This window comes from Heptranchias perlo, chromosome 29, assembly GCF_035084215.1.
Source record: "Heptranchias perlo isolate sHepPer1 chromosome 29, sHepPer1.hap1, whole genome shotgun sequence".
Taxonomy (NCBI): domain Eukaryota; kingdom Metazoa; phylum Chordata; class Chondrichthyes; order Hexanchiformes; family Hexanchidae; genus Heptranchias; species Heptranchias perlo.
Window position 1 is genome coordinate 27,998,787 of NC_090353.1, and position 13,930 is coordinate 28,012,716.

Here is a 13,930-nt window from a genome sequence, read left to right on the forward strand (position 1 = left end):
AAGGGGTTTGGGTTTAAATTGTGGATGAGGTGAAAGGGCGATTATTGTTATGGTCAGGTTTCTGCTTTTGTCTGCCTCTATAATGCTGCTGTTCCCAAATATTGGCCTCTACTTCCCCTGGTGCACTTGCACAAATGCTATTTTAAACTAGTACAAAGAAAATCCCACCACCAAGCATGCTATTTTTCCACCTTGTTTCAGCATTGGCAATAGGAAGCCATTGTTGGAACTCAGGGGAGGCAGCACGGCATTGGGGCATAGCAGCAGATTTAGCTACTTGATATCTGAATTTCCCTTCTGACAGTAACTAGAATGGCAAAATTAAACGCAGATCCCTGCCGCGTGTAAAAAGAAAGGAATATTTGGAAGATGACTGTTTCCATAAGATAGCAGTTATTACTGGTTTCTCTAACGCCTTCAATAAGTTCATTGTTGCATTCCGGCCTTTTGGAGCAGGGTCGGCATCTTCATCCACGGAAGGTCAGGTGTCCCACTCTGCCACACTTCCACCTGCAGAGCAGGATTCCTGGAATTTTGAGGCCATAGTATTTTCTATACTCTATGGGGACAAATTCCTCTATAAATGTAGAAAGGCTAGAAAAACTCAGATTCTTCAGCCTTGAAAGGTGGTGAATGATTGGGGGGCCTGATGAGACACCAAGTGGAATAGAAATGGTTAATCCTGAGCATTATTTCAAGTTAAACTACGACTGCAGGCCAAGGGACAAACTGATAAAAGGCAAGTTCAGGACTGATGTCAAAATGTACGTCTTCATGCAAAGAATGATTAGTATCTTTAATGATCCTCCAGTTAGGAGAGTGGAGGCAAAAACTCAGCAATTATTCAAGAGGTAGATGCTGTGATGGGAGTGGGTGGGGTGGGGGGGGGGGGGGTTGGTGGGGAGATAGAATTGTAGGTATCCATGGAAGGACGAACTAGATGGGCTGAATGACTTCCCTCATCTGTATTTATCTTGGTGAAATAAATGCATGGTAGGTGAAATCATTTTAATGTCACTGCTCATAGTGACCAGGAAAATGATCCCCACTAATGCCAGAATCAATGGCATTTTATTGCTATGTTTCAACACTGTGTTTTGGCTCTGGAGAGTATTTTCATTCAGTTGCTCCGCTATTTGGTTCTCGGTCACCAGGAAAGAAAATCCCCAGAGCCAGAATCTTTTTAGTATTTCTAATTTTCTTCCCTCCTTTCCTAACGGTGCTGACTTGTGCTGAGGTATGGTTCCATTGGTGCCAACAGTCCTCTGGCCCTTCTCCCAAGCGACCATTATTCAACTTTAAGCCTAGGTGATGAGATGGCCATTCATTCATGATGGAGGATCACAGCTGAGCAGGATTCCTGTCCTCAGCCATGGCCCAAACATGGAAATATTCCAGCAGGAGCCATTGAATAGCAATCAGGAGCAGGAAGCTTAGTTCATTTCCCCCTCCACAGTTGTAGCTTCCTTATCACCACCCTAGCTGAAATCAGCTAACAGCGTCAGGGTTTGAACTTGGGACCTTACTGGTCTGTAAAGCCCAGTACCACAAATGGTGATGCATTTATCCACCATGCCATTGGGGGTGCAGAGTCTGTATGTTTTCATCCAGTTATTACCATTTCATCTGAAAATGAAGCTTGTATAGCTGTGTCCTAATCTCCCAAGTCTGTGTGGTCCGTTATATGTGCAGTTTAGATTGCCAGCTGTGTCCACAAGCCGAACACAAAATCTGAATACAATAGTAGGTGGTCTTTTAATCTGAGTCTGAAAACTCATTAAAATCCAATATTTTTAGACCAGATAGTGGGAAATTGCTTTTTGAGGATTAGACTAAATAATTCACATACAGCTATTAGATATATGAAATAATTACAGGGAGAAACATGGAGAAATAGTGTGCACATACTATATCTCTGCTTGCGTTGGTAAAAGCCTGGACATGTACTGTTGCCAAGAAGGTCCTGAGTGACAACTGGATAGAGACAGATTAGATGGGTGCATTGCCTCAGCAATCCCAGCTACAGCAGGTGAAATTCTGTCAAACCTGTTTTGAGGCCCACCCTTAACATCAACATGAGGTTAGGCTAATGGGCCAAGTCTTTGAAGATAATGATCTGATTTATGTATTGCTATGCAATGGGATTTACTCTTTGAATTAGGAAACTCAAAGCAGCTGAGAGAGAAAAAAAAATCATTTCAGGCATCGAAAACCAGATCGCAAGCCTATTTATGAGGCAATACGAGGGTTATCTGGTTTCTTATTCTGCTCTTAGGCACCTGTCCAGACACCCAGTCTACTCCCACCCTACGCATGGTAGGAAAACATTTGTAACTTGGTACTTTTTAGGGAAAAAAATATTACCACATGTAAAATGCATGACACTCTTAGTTTAGAGATCAATAGTCAATATTGAACATGTAGGATTTGAAAATCCAGTGGCAACAAATGTGTAAAGTGTATGTTTCTGCAGCAGTGGTCCTACCATCTATGGTTACATCAACTTCTTCTGTTTGACAGGTAGTTCTGAAATTCCGACTTAAAGTGATCCTCAGATTATGTGTATAACAGTGATTGAAGTTGTTTATTACTTGTTAGTGGGTATCCCTGAAACTTTGTGGCAAAATCCCACTGCTTAACATATGTGACCTGTGCAAAAATCACTCATATTAAAGTTGGCTTGACAATGGCAAACATAGTTGACTCATGATGTGGAGATGCCGGTGATGGACTGGGGTTGACAATTGTAAACAGTTGACTCAGTGATTTTTACAATGCTTTTGCCTGGTCCTGATAAGTATTTTGCTTTTTCAACTTAATATGCTTTTTGTTCCTTCTTTGCCCTCTATTCTTGCTTGATGTACTGCTAGTTTTTCTCTCTTTCCCCCTGCCCCTACCATTATGTTTACCCCTGAAGATTTAATCTCTCTATTTTACACCTTCTCTGGCCGAACAACTAATGAAGCACATGTCCATAGGGGAAGGGGGAGAGTGTAGAATCATAGAATTTTACAGCACAGAAGGAGGCCATTCTGCCCTTTGCACCTTTATCAGCTCTCTGAAAGAACTATCCACTCAGTTCCATTACCTGCCCTTTACCCAAGTCTTTTTAATTTTTTTTCTTTTTCAAATATTTATCCACTTCCCTTTTAAAAGCTATTATGGATTCTGCTTCCACCATTGTTTCTCATAAGTAATTCCACATCCTAGCAATCCTCTGCATAAAAGACATCCTAATCTCTTACTCTCTTTGTTCTTATGGTAATGATCTTAAATTTATGCCCTCTATTTATTGACTCACCAAGCAGTGGAAATAGTTTCTCCAATTTACTTCTCATTATTTTGAAAACCTCCATTAGATCTCCTACTAACCACCTTTGTTCTAATGAAAATAGTCCCAGTTTCTCCAGTCTCTCCTCAAAACTAAAGCCTCTCATCCCTGGTATCATCTTAATGAATCTCTTCTGTACCCTCTCCACGGTCTTGACGTCCTTGCTAAAATAAAGCATCCAAAACTGGACACAATAGTCCAACAGTGGACACAGTAGTCCAACACAATAGCTTGTTAAGACAACAGTGTGCCATGGGGATAATTTTATGAGGCTCTGCTTTTGGTGTGGAGCCTTGCCAGATTGGAGTGTGGGTTCGAGATACTATAAAGTCAATTGTGCTCCCACCTAGTGAAACTACACACAGGCCTTGCAAAGTTACCACTTATATTCCAATTGCTCACTTTTATATTGCACCAGCAATGCTGCAGAGCCTGAAATCTGTGCCCTTGATTGTTTTGTTAAAGTTTAGCTGCTGTAAACTTTAGCTGAAATTGAAACAGTTTTGCATCTATGGTTATTGTACTCAGTGCTCCGTTAACATTGCAATTGGCAAGTGAGGGATCAGCAAAAGCAGGGCAGGGCAACTTGTAACCCCGTGCTGCCCTTTTTTGCTTTGTTTCGGATATATGATTCTTAAATTGCTGCTCCTTCAAAATAATTCCCTTGAGCGAGGAGAAAGTGTGCTGGCTTCATAAACAGGCTACTAGGGTTCTCATGGCCATAGTTCTCCTTGAGCTGTGAATTGCAAAGCCTGAATCTAAGTCAGCTATGTCCAATGCTGTGGTGGCTGCCTGGTCCTCCCTTCTGCCTGCCACATCATCGCATGCCTGCTGCATCAGGTGCTTCTGACAGTTGCCATCAGTTGAATAATGTGTGTGCCTTCCCTCCCTGACTTCTTGCAGTAGGGCTTCCAGTAACTGGGCAGTAAACCTGCCTCCTTCACATTACAATGCCCCATTTTTCTACATGGCCTCACCCCTCCCTATCTCTGTAACCTCCTCCAGCCCTACAACCCTCCAAGATCTCTGCGCTACTCCAATTCTGGCCTCTTATTCATCCCCGATTTTAAATGCTCCTCCATTGGCGGCCATGCCTTTAGCTGCCTAGGCCCTAAGCTCCGGAATTCTCTCCTGAAACCACTTTATCTCTATCTCTCTCTCTCACACACAACAACAACAACTTGCATTTATATAGCACCTTTAACATAGTAAAACGTCCCAAGGCGTCTCACAGGAGCGTTATCAAACAAAATTTGACACTGAGCCATATAAGGAGATATTAGGACAGGTGACCAAAAGCTTGGTTAAGGAGATAGGTTTTAAGGGGCGTCTTAAAGGAGGAGAGAGATAGAGGTTTAGGAAAGGAATTCCAGAGCTTAGGGCCTAGGCAGCTGAAGGCATGGCCGGCCAGCAGACCATTGGAATAGTCAAGTCTAGAGGTAACAAAGGCATGAATGAGGGTCTCAGCAGCAGATGAGCTGAGGCAGGGGCAGAGACAGACGATGCTACGGATGTGGAAGTAGGCGATCTTGGTGATGGAGTGGATATGTGGTCAGAAGCTCAGGGCCAAATAGGATGCCAAGGTTGCGAATGATCTGATTCAGCCTCAGACAGTGGCCAGGGAGAGGGATGGGGTTGGTGGCTAGGGAACGGAGTTTGTGGCGGGGACCTGTAGGATTATCCTTTGTAATCCAAGATTTTATTCACCAGGGAAAACCCCAGTTTTGTAAAATGGCTGCGAAAAGGACCCTGTTTAAAACACAGTTCCCAGACCAGAAAGTCAAGCTTTTGAACTAAAACCCACCCCACCCAACAGAGACATTGCCTTACATCATCACCAGCTCCAAGTTGGCTAAGGAGACAATGTAATCCACTGGTTGATATAATTAATTTTACAACACCAAGTTATAGTCCAGCAATTTTATTTTAAATTCACAAGCTTTCGGAGGCTACCTCCTTCCTCAGGTGAACGATGTGGAAATGAAATCCTCGAAATGAAGTCGCATTTCGAGGATTTCATTTCCACATCGTTCACCTGAGGAAGGAGGTAGCCTCCGAAAGCTTGTGAATTTAAAATAAAATTGCTGGACTATAACTTGGTGTTGTAAAATTGTTTACAATTGTCAACCCCAGTCCATCACCGGCATCGCCACATCATGATATAATTAAGTCAGTCGGTCGGGACAACAGAACCCATCTGAAAACAGTTCACACCTCATATAGTACGCAAGATCAGCAGTTCCCATTGTCCTCCAAAACCAGCTAGATGAGACGCGGGAAAATAATACAAATTCAAACAAAGCTTTCTCTCCAGGGACCAATCGTAGCATTTTGCACTGTCTGACTAGATCAGCCAGAAAACAGTATAACTATTGCAGCCTCAGGAAGGAGGGGGTTGAACAGTGGATGTCAAACGGACACCAACAACACAGCTCTACAACATCAAGATGATCAGAGCAGGCCGCTCTCTCTACTACCAGGACCGAAGGAAGTCGCGTGCCCCAAGGAACGGGTACGGCCCCAAGGAACGGGTACGGCTCCAAGGACTTCGATCGTAGAGGCACACGACCCGGCAGCCAAGGTCAGCAGGGTGAGCATTTCAACCGCAGCTTGCAGAATACTCAACTCACAGCCATGTGGAGAGGTACCTCTGCATGTCCCGACCAAACCTTAGCAGTGTAGTGTTGGGAGTTAACAGCCGTGAGTAAGGGAACACGGAGGGGCTTAGTTTAAGAAGTCCAAGGGGAAGTAATCTATTTGTTCATAGTCATATAGGAACGTTAGCATCGGTTTTGCCATATTGCAATTTGCTGTACATATTATACATACTTTTACTATTCAAAATCTGAAACCTGTGTCCATTGCAATATTCATCATCCTTCAGTGTGATTCCTAAGGGTAAGCCCAGACCTTCGACTGTAAATAAGTGAGTTCGGTTGTGACCAGCAAGGCTGAACGACTCTCACACGATTGAAAACACTGTACAGACCGAAGACAATGGCTATCTTCCCAATACTTAGTTGGAAAAATTTTTGCTCATCCAGTACTGGATGTCAGTTAAGCAGTGTGACAAATCAGAGACATTGGAAGGTCGAGGGACTTGGTGGTGAGGTAGAGCTGGGTGTCATCAGCGTACATGCGGAAACTGACATTGTGTTTTCGGATGATATCGCTGAGGGGCAGCACATAGATGAGAAATAGGAGGTGGCCAAGGATAGATCCTTTAAAATGCTCCTTAAAACCTACTTCTTTCACCAAGCTTTTGGTCACCTGTCCTAATATCTCCTTATGTGGCTCAGTGTCAAATTTTGTTTGATAACGCTCCTGTAAAGCATCTTGGGACATTTTACTACGTTAATGGTGTTATATAAATGCAAGTTCTTATCATTGCTTAATTAACAGCTACCGTGACCTTTCCAAGGCTATTGTAACTGTTGAAATTCCTCTTAATTTTTTTTCATTCGTTCATGGGATTTGTGCATCATGGCGAAGCCGGCATTTATTGCCCATCCCTAATTGCCCTTGAGAAGGTGGTGGTGAGCCGCCTTCTTGAACCGCTGCAATGTAAAGCTGTTCTAGGGACTCTATCCTCTACTGTTTCATTGGCTGGTCTATTATGTGGCATTAAAGTATACTTTTTAGTTCACCTGCTGAAAATTATATGTTCAACAACCTTTTTATTTAACCCTCAGAAACCCAAAGTTGTTCTCAGTTAACTGTCAGTGGCACACCTATAGCAATTTCTGAGCTTAAATGTCAAACAATCACATTTGCCATTGGCTATTTGGGTCTGTTTACTTCTAGTGAATGTGAGATCTAGGAGAGAAAAAAATAAATTCAAATGTTCTTAGTGCATTACTTCACAGAAATTTTAAAAAAATTAACAAGGTACATATGCTAAAGAAGATTTTACAAGTGTGAAATATTTTTTTTATTCGTTAATGGGATGTGGGTGTTGCTGCCGAGGCCAGCATTTATTGCTCATCCCTAATTGCCCTTGAGAAGGTGGTGATGAGCCGCCGCCTTGAACCGTTGTAGTCCGTGTAGTGAAGGTTCTCCCACAGTGCTGTTAGGTAGGGAGTTCCAGGATTTTGACCCAGCGACGATGAAGGAACGGCGATGTATTTCCAAGTCGGGATGGTGTGTTACTTGGAGGGGAACGTGCAGGTTGTGTTGTTCCCATGTGCCTGCTGCTCTTGTCCTTCCTGGATGGTACACACTGCAGCCACAGTGCGCCAGTGGTGAAGGGAGTGAATGTTTAGGGTGGTGGACGGAGTGCCAATCAAGCAGGCTGCTTTGTCCTGGATGGTGTCGAGCTTCTTGAGTTGTTGTTGAGTGTTATTTTACAGAATATTTTTTGGAATAAAAATGTACGCCAGATATGTTATTTTAAGGTCCAAGTAAAAGCGAACAGTAAAATTATTCTTTACTTTTGTTTTTCACAGTACTGGCCTAGAACTACTGAAGCCAATTCCATGAATGTACAGTCCTGGTAAAGAACTATTTCTGATACATCATCGCAAAATAAACACTTTTTTTTCATATCAGCTTTTTATTGTGTGTCAGCTCGGCTCAGTTGGTAACACTTTTACCTTTGAGTCAGAAGGTTGTAGCCTCAAGCCCAACTCCAGGACTTGAGCACATAATTTAGGTTGACACTGAGGCAGTGCTGCATTGTAGAAGTGCCGTCTTTCAGATGAGATGTTAAACCAAGACCCTGCCTATCTGTTCAGGTGAATATAGAAAATCCCATGCCACTTTTTTGAAGAAGAGCAAGTCCTGTCAGTGTCTTAACAATACCACCAAACAAAATTAATTTGTTATTCATGTCATTGGTGTTTGTGGAATCTTGCTGTGTGCAAATTGGCTGCTGCGTTTGACTTCAAAGCAATAATGATTGGACTTAAATAAATTATTGGCACTTTGGGTTATTTTGAGGACATGGAAGGTACTATATAAATGCAAGTATTTCTTTCTTGCATTCACCCCTCCCAAATGTATGGAGCTGAAGCATACTATATGAATCATAAAACAAATCTGGTACAGTTTTTGGGCCATTTTTCTATGTTAAAGGATCTATATAAAAGCAAGTTGCTATTATGAGTCACAAAATGTGTTCTTATTTAAGTTAGGATGTCACAATACAGTGATGACTGTTCACTCTCATATATTACCATATTGATAAATCCCTCCAGTCAGTTCCTTTATACCATTGACTCCTCAGGCAGATTGCTTGCCATTATAGCTTCATAAAATAAAATAAAATCTTTGCAAGTCTTATGTATTTTAGGGATTGAAACAGTTCTCAGCAATATTTATTTATAATGAATTCATTGCTGTGTTCATATAAAATTTCTCTGTGAATTATTTTAACACAGTTGTTTACCCATTTAAATGAGTTCTTAATATCTCTGAAAACAATTTCATCCCCTTAGAGAATAAAACACGCACATATAGGCTGCAACTTGTCCTGAGGTTTAGTTGATGACCAAAATCTGCTTGAGTTTTGATCTTATCATTCATACCTCAACCTAAATCCCTCAACATATCCTTGTAACGTATTTTATTCTATACCTAATTCATTTAGAATTTGATATCCAATACCCGGGAAGCTGTTGTTATAATTGATACATAAGTATCTCCTAATATTGGAATCCACACACATTAGCTATATTCAGAAAATTGCTGTTCGCAGTATTGAGCTAATAAAAGAACTGGAGGATGAACATTTGAACCTTAGCTGAAGTCACAGGGTGGCCATCTTGGTAATGGAGTCTGTTTAGTCTCCCGGATCTGATCTGCCTGTTACTCAGGATCTGCAATAGAATATTTTTTTCAGTGAGACTACAGCCACTGATAACCCCAAGGAAAAGGGAGCGAGAGGTTGCTCAAAGCCAGGAGATTATGACGCTTCCCCTAAATTCATTGCTGGCCTCCTGAAAAACTTGTTGCCTGGCTCCAGAGTAATTCCACTTGTGGGAAAGCTGATGACTTCAGCCGAGTTGAGGGTATGTAGCACACATTGGCCCTTTTATCCTTCTATATATCATCTACATGGTCTGCAGTGAAGTGGAGGATATGGCCTCTCAAAGTCTTGACAATGTAGTTACAATTACAGAATTATTGGGTGGCAATTGCTATAATACTAGATGTACTGTATACTCCAATCAACTCAGGATGAATGAAGAGTTCTAATTCTATTTGTCGTTTTGAAGGGAGGTCCTTTGATGGTGTTTCTTTGATCTCGTTTTGCTTTTTCTAAACCAGAAACAGCAACATTTTCACAAAAAGACTGATATTTCATAGTAATGAAGTCAGACTTTCTTCACCACTCAGTGAACAGATTTTAAAAGGGAATAAAAGTGGTAACATTTTGATGCAAAAAAATTGCATTAAGGCAAACAGAATAATATCAAAGAGCTATGTTCTGTATTTTGTTGTACATTTTTACCATGGTAATTATTTTAAGTTCCATGCCAATAAAGTATATTTCACTTATAACAACTGTTTTATTATTTTATAAACTTTTACAAAAAGAATGCCAAATAATATCAATAGAGCATGGGGGAAATTTCCCCTGTGTACTAGGTGCAGCCAAATCATAAATGAGCTGTTCCTAAATGGGTTTACCATTCATTACAGATAGAGTGCAGAAGAAAACGTCCTCCACATACCGTTCACTTTCATTTACTGCTAAATTCCTGGGATACTTTGGCTATAAGGGGCCAATTGGTTGAGGTTTGGTTCTATTTTGGTGTCCGTGCAAGTTTGTTTTTCCATTGCAGGGATTTTTCTCTTTCTAATCTTTTAATTTCTCTTTTATCCTTGCTGTAGTAAAAATGTTACCTTTTCTCCTGGCAATCAGATTTTTCTCCATAAATAAGCTACAAATTCTTTTCCATCTACTATTTTCATTTTGCAGTTCATCCCCAATTGACCTGTTTGCACTGACATAACTTATTTAACTTATCTTCAAATGATGCAAATGTAGCATAATTAGTTTATAAAATGCATATAAACATATAAAATATTCATTAACTGGTGTTATTTCTGATTATTGTTTCTAGATAACAGCATCTCAGGAAGCTGCATGAGAAGAAAATAAGGCATATCACCGTCAGATGACGTTTAGTTCCCAGATGTGCCAGTGCCATTCAATGACTGTGTCAGGTGTATCAGAACAACCTAGGCTAATCAGCACCCAGATTTTAGCTTCCTTCAGAATTCCACTTGGCATCTTGTGCTGATGTCCCAGTGAAGACATATAACTAAGGGACTGAAATTCTACTTTGAACTATTTTTAATGTTTTTGTGTTAAATTCCTGTGTGTGCTATTTTAATTAAGTTGTTAAGCCGTTTAAATGGGTTAAAATAGCGCACACAGATGACTTTCAACTGTTTTAAAGCTCACTTTCTAGCTGTGTGTGTAAACGCATTGGGTGGTGTGGTTTTGAGACATACAGATCAGAAAGGTCGCAAGTCTCATTTCTGGTGCCAAGTTTCTGATCTCAGTTAGCGAGTTGGCAGAGTTGCTGAGATTGGCTTTTATTGTCCCTTAGCTAGGGAGGATTACTATCCACTGAACCTGCTGCACAGTGTGGAAATCAGATGATGGTGAGATCGAGCTTGACTGGGCTGCCCCTCAAGTTGAACAGTCTGCTATCCTGGGTAAGTACCAGAGGCTTCTGGCACCTGTGGAGCCCTATCTCAAGCAACAATCACCGCTTTCAGGATAGAAAGACGGAAAATCGGCAAAAACAAAATTGGAAGTTACAAAGATATTCCTCAATACACACTATCTGCCGTCACATATTGTATGTCACACTTGGAAAAACAACCTTTGGCAGAATCAGTATGAGCACAGGGTACAGAGTTTGTATAATTCACTATCAATGTGGCATATTTAAACCATTTCATATTATCACTTGATAATGGGCTCGGTGTCAATTTTTGTCTGATTACGCTCCTGTGGAAGTTTTTCTTTGATAAAGGCCCTACATTGCAAGTTGTTGTTGTTCTGAACCAACAATAAAGAAATTGTCAAATCTTCAATCCTTTTTCAAGTAAGTAATGTGTGGAATGATGCATGTAAAGTAGCCATAAGATATATTAGGGCCGATTTTCTCAGTACGCAATGTCAGCATGAAACCAAGTCAACTAGCTGTACATATGGGCCGAAGGGCCTCTATCCGTGCTGTATAACTCTATATCAGGAGATTGCAGGATTCAATAATAGATAGAATATTATGGGCAGTATGTCAGCAATTTCCTAATATGTGCCGTCAGTGAGCAGGCTGTCTCACTGGCAGCGTACACTTGATAAATCAGTCCTGTTATCTCACCCTCTAAATAATGATATACTGAGCTGGATTCCCAGTGGGACGGTACTTCCGTCCATCCCTCTGAATCAACACCAATTTCAACCTATTTCCCTGGGGTGGGGGAGTGGGGGTCATTTGATATGCACGGTGGACTCCCGATTGGATTCCCACCGCCAAGAGGGAGCCCAACAGGGTTGAAAAAAGGAAAATCCCGCAGTGCTGCAGTGGGAACATCACTACAGGTGAGGCTTTAACCCGTTCTCCCTCCATTTGAAGAATTTTGGGGTCTTCCCGCCGCTATCCCGGTCTACTACCACCTTCCATCAGGTGATCCCGGTGAGCGGCGGTAACTGGGGCAGACAGGAGGCTGGGCACTGCCAACTTCCCCCCCCCCCCTCACATTGGTAAGATCAGGAGGGAAGGGGCAGCCAGTGGCAGTTCTGGTGAGGGAAGCTGTGAGGCAGTGAAAGCACCTGCACAATATATGTCCGATCCCTGTCATTTTAATCAGGAAATATAAAGCCTTGTGGTAACTATGTGTTCTTTCGATTCCTGATAGTGTGCTGGTGGGGTCATATTCTGTCTGAAAAGTTTTTGAACTACCTGGCCAGCTCAAGTAAGACACCTTAAATGATAATGCCTCTCTCCCGCCAGCCAGTTACCTCCTGCCACACACATTGAGCTCCCTGGTTTCACCCAAAACTCAATGCACCAATACACATGGGCAGGTGCAAAAGTGCTGTATCATGCATATGTACATGGCTGCACCGTGCAGAGTGGCACTTCCAGTTTTGGAGAACACTGGAATATCCAGTATGTGCAGCGAGTTTAACCAAGCCACAAGGCTGCACACAAATTAAGTCTACTTACAGGCATGATTTCACCAGCCTGAATGATGCTGTGGTTTGTACAGAGTAGCTTTAATGTACTTACTGATATTGTAACACTATAATTTGCATTTGATTCCAGCTTCTTTGTTGGTTCCGAATTGGGTGGGTCTTGCTGTAGGCAGTCCAGCCATTCAGTTAGTAAGCTAGGGCTGCTAAAGTGTAAATTCATCAGAAGATCAATATAACAAGGACATGAATGAAAGCAGATTATAAAGTTATGAAATGGCTTTACCTATGCTAAGCATTGTAACTAAGAACCATTGCCACTTTGAGTAATATGCTAGAATTTTAAGATGAATTCTTCATATTTTCGTTACCTCAAGACTCAATTTTCCCCTTACTGGCAGCCCGAGCTCCATCCTCAACAACCTCCAACTCATTCAATACTCCATTACCCGGAACCCATGCTACAACAAGCCTGGTTTGCCCACCACCTCTATCCTCACCAATCTCCACTGCACCCTGTCCCCCCAATGCACTGATTCAAAATTGCCATATTCACTTATAACTCCATCATGACCTCACCCAACCATAGCTCTGCAACCTTCTCCTGCCCTCCGTGCCCTTTGGTCCTCCATTTGTGGCCTCCTATACATCCCTCTCCCTCCACTTCTCCATTAGTGGCAGAGTCTTCAGCTGTCTCAGCCCCACTCTCTGGAACTCTGTCCTTAAACCTCTTCGCTTTACTACTTCTCTCCTTACCTTTTAAAAGTAATATTTCTGATCATGCTTTTGGTCATCTCTTTTAACTCTAATAGTGCTGCTCAGGGCCCACCCTTTCCCATGAGAAGCATCTTGGGATATTTATTGTGTTAAAGATGCTATGTAGATCAAAGTTGTTGAAATAGTCTTTAAAGAATTTTGAATTTCATATTTCTTTAAGGTCATTTAAATTAAAAATTTCAATTAATTTCAGTTCTCATGCTGCCCTGCATATGAGCTGTGATCTTTTGAAATGTTACACTCTATACTGTGTCCTTGTGCCTTGTATAAATCGATTTGAAGTAAATCATTGAAGTGCTCAAGCAGTTTTTTGTTAATATCTCCTGGGAGCTATAGCCTTTGCATATGAAGCCCACTAAAGAACTCAGAGAGAAGGCATTTACTGTAACTGGAAATGTTTTCACTCAGTGCATATGCTGGTGGTCTGTGATGCAAAGTGTAGAATTACCAGTGTGGTAGCTGAATCTCCAGGGTCTTGTCACAACTTCTATATATTCTGCTTAATTACAGCCTGGCTGACAGGCAGCAGATTATAAAAGCCCTGCTTCTGGGTATGTGCAGCACGGCCTTTTGGGGACGTTTTGTTGGTCTGCTGTCCTGATTCCATTACTTATTCTATTCGTTAGGGCCATGGTTATGGCTTAAAGATTTTCAAATTGCCTCAT

At 41.7% G+C, this 13,930-nt stretch overlaps 1 long non-coding RNA gene across 1 annotated transcript in view; it reads left to right on the top strand.

Moving 5' to 3' along the window:
- Window positions 1-11,366, top strand: part of LOC137299545 (uncharacterized) — a 52,031-nt gene extending 40,665 nt beyond the window's left edge. The window contains exons 2-3 of the long non-coding RNA XR_010957919.1: window positions 7,777-7,823; window positions 10,399-11,366. This is a non-coding gene — a long non-coding RNA (uncharacterized lncRNA). The remainder of the gene's footprint in view (window positions 1-7,776; window positions 7,824-10,398) is intronic.
- Window positions 11,367-13,930: the final 2,564 nt, after the last annotated feature.